General features: G+C 44.0%; 1 pseudogene; it reads left to right on the top strand.

Moving 5' to 3' along the window:
* The first annotated feature begins 1,800 nt into the window (after nt 1-1,800).
* LOC110598475 (thioredoxin-related transmembrane protein 1 pseudogene) lies at nt 1,801-2,402 on the top strand (annotated as a pseudogene).
* Nucleotides 2,403-2,873: the final 471 nt, after the last annotated feature.

Raw genomic sequence — 2,873 nt, 5'->3', positions numbered from 1 at the left:
AATGCTGCCCGCTGAGACCACCAAGTAAGGATGCTGGTCTAGCCTCCTGAGGGAATGAGGGTCTATGGAAGAGAAATGGTACATGCCAGCCCTCGGTCAGCACTTCTAGTCAGTTGAGCGAGGTTACAGCGGCTCAGGCAGCTCTTACTGCCATCATCTGACTGTAATTTACATGAGTGAACCCAGCAAGTTCAGCTGAAGAGGTGCCTATCCAGCCCACAGAGCAATGAGAATAAAACGTGGTTTGTTTTAAGCCACTAAAACATTATTATTGTTCTGACCCACTATTTTGAAATAGCAACAGTTCACAGATACTGGAGGAGATAAAGAAATTAAATATCTACAAAAGTGATGAGTTTCATAAAAGGAAAAATCAGGGTTGAGGCAAACAGTAGGAATCAGACTAGTGTGGGAGGAGGAGCTTCAAAGAGACGTCCTGGTTTGGGGAGGCTGAGGCAGGAGGATCCCAAGTTCAAAGCCAGCCTCCGCAATTTAGCAAGGCCCTAAGCAACTTAGTGAGACCCTGACTCAAAGTAAGACAGAAGAAGGGCTGGGGATGTGGCTCAGTAGTTAAGTGCCTCTGGGTTCAGTCTCCTGGTGCCAAACAAAACAAAACACCAAAAAACCAAGCTTCCTGGGGAAACGATGGTTGAGGTGAGGTATCTGTGACAAGCAGCAGAGGTAGGGCAAAGCTGGGGAGTAGAGCATGGAAAGAGGATGTGTGGACCAAAATCTACTCAAACATTTGCCCGCCGCCCGGCACCGCCCTCCACCGGGGAGTTCACTTCCCTATCAGTGGCACGTGGGTAGAAGTGGCACCATGCTGTTCCCATCCTAGGCCTTGAGAGGCAATGTGTGGTTCTGCCTGTCTCTCTGGGAACTTCAGCTTCTGCCATGAGAACACTCCCCAGGCAGAATGCTATCCCAGCAGAACAGAGGGTACATGGAAGAGAGCCAGACCAAACCCACAGTGTGGAGCTGAGTCCAAACTGGATCAGACAAATTCCTGCTGACCCAAAGAACATGAGTAAACGGATAAATACTTCAGGTTGTATGCCACTGAGATTTTATGGTTGTTTGTTCCATAGGCTAGCTGACTAATAGGATGACTGGCATTCTAGAGAAAGAGTAAAGGCCACCTGCAAAGGCCCACAAGCAGGAGAACATGCTGAGGAACCAAAGCTGATCAGTGTAGCAGGAACCTAATGAGCAGGGCGGAGACTGGATCACCCGGAGGCTGGAAAGTCAACAGAGGCACATCATTTAGGGGTTAACAGGCCATGTTAAGACTTAGGAGCTTTAGCTGGGCACTGTGACACATGCCTATAATCACAGCAACTTGAGAGGGTGAAGTAGGAGGATCACGAGTTCAAAACCAACCTCAGCAATTTAGAAAGGCCCCCAGCAACTTAGCAAGACCTGCCTCAAAATAAAAAATTAAAAGGACTTCTTGGGAGGTGGCTCAGTGGTTTAGCACCCCTGGGTTCAATTCCTGGCAGAGAGAGAGAGAGAGAGAGAGAGAGAGAGAGAGAGAGAGAGAGAGAGAGAGAGAGAGAGAGAGAGAAAAGAGAGAGCACAGCTACTATGGAAAACAGTATGGAGGGTCCCTAAAAAGTTAAAAAATTGGAGCCACCAACATATACTTCAAGAGTCTTGCAGTTCCCCTGGGTGCTGTTGCTTTGAGTGGAGTGAGGGGACTCTCTGGATCTACAGCTGGTGGAGCAGTGTGCACGTCATCATGGATGAGAACTGGAGGGTCACTGGAAGGAGACAACTTATGCTCCGTGACGTTGTGCTTGTCATACTCTTCAACCAGAATGGGAAAAGTTTTGCTGGATGGGGAGCTGATCTTGAGGTTCATGTTGCAAAAGTGGATGTCCCAGAGCAGAGAGGACTGAGTGGACGGGACTCTTCTTCCTACTCTTTATCATTGTAGAGATGGTGAATGTAGATGCCTATCAGAGCCCAAGGACAAGTTTATGAAGTCCTTCTTAAATTTAGAGGAAGAGTGGGAGAGAGTAGAACACGTTTCATCCTGGCTTGGTCCAGGTTGTCCACTAGCTATCTGTGTGGATCAGGACTTGCCATCACTGTTTGACTGAAGACCCTGGATTAGTGGTTTGGGGATCACATATGGTTTTGCTTTCACTCTGCTCTCAGGACTGTAATTAGGATTCTGTGTATTTGTGGCAAATTGCCTTTGTTCTTCAAAAAGGCGCAAACCACAGACATACACTTAAAAAATATTATTACAGGAATTTTATCAACCTTTGAAAAAAGTGGAAAAAGAACAAGAAGCTGATGAAGATAATTCAGAAGAGGAAGCTGAGAGTAAAAAACAAACCCTTCGCACAGAATGCCGCACAATGACACTGTGCAGGTCTGTCATTAACCACAGATAAACCTAAGTACATTTCTATAGGTATTTTAATATTATGATTTTAGTAAAAACAGAATTCTGATCATTACTCATAAATTGTGGGGTTCTTTCTAGATTGTTTCATTAGATTGAAAAGTCATTGTTCTAAAAATTAAAGTGCTGGATAGAGAAGCTTGAAATATGATTTCAACAGCATGGTGGTTTAAACAATTCTTTATTTTGGAAAAAATCTGGTACCCAACAATAAGATTTGTTTATGTTTTATGATAATAAGCTGTTTCAATACTGAGTTGAAAAATTACATTCCCTAAGTATTGTTTTATTGGGGTATTTAAGAAGATTACTCTAGAGAAAATAATTTTTCTTTTTTGGCAGTATTGGGAATGAAAAATTAGGGACTTGCACATGCTAAGCAAATGCTATCACTGAGCTACACCCACAACCCTTTTTTATCTTTATATTTTGAAATGAGGTATCACTAAATTGTACAAGC

Source organism: Ictidomys tridecemlineatus, chromosome 7, assembly GCF_052094955.1.
Source record: "Ictidomys tridecemlineatus isolate mIctTri1 chromosome 7, mIctTri1.hap1, whole genome shotgun sequence".
Classification (NCBI taxonomy): domain Eukaryota; kingdom Metazoa; phylum Chordata; class Mammalia; order Rodentia; family Sciuridae; genus Ictidomys; species Ictidomys tridecemlineatus.
This window is presented reverse-complemented; position numbering and strand designations above follow the sequence as displayed.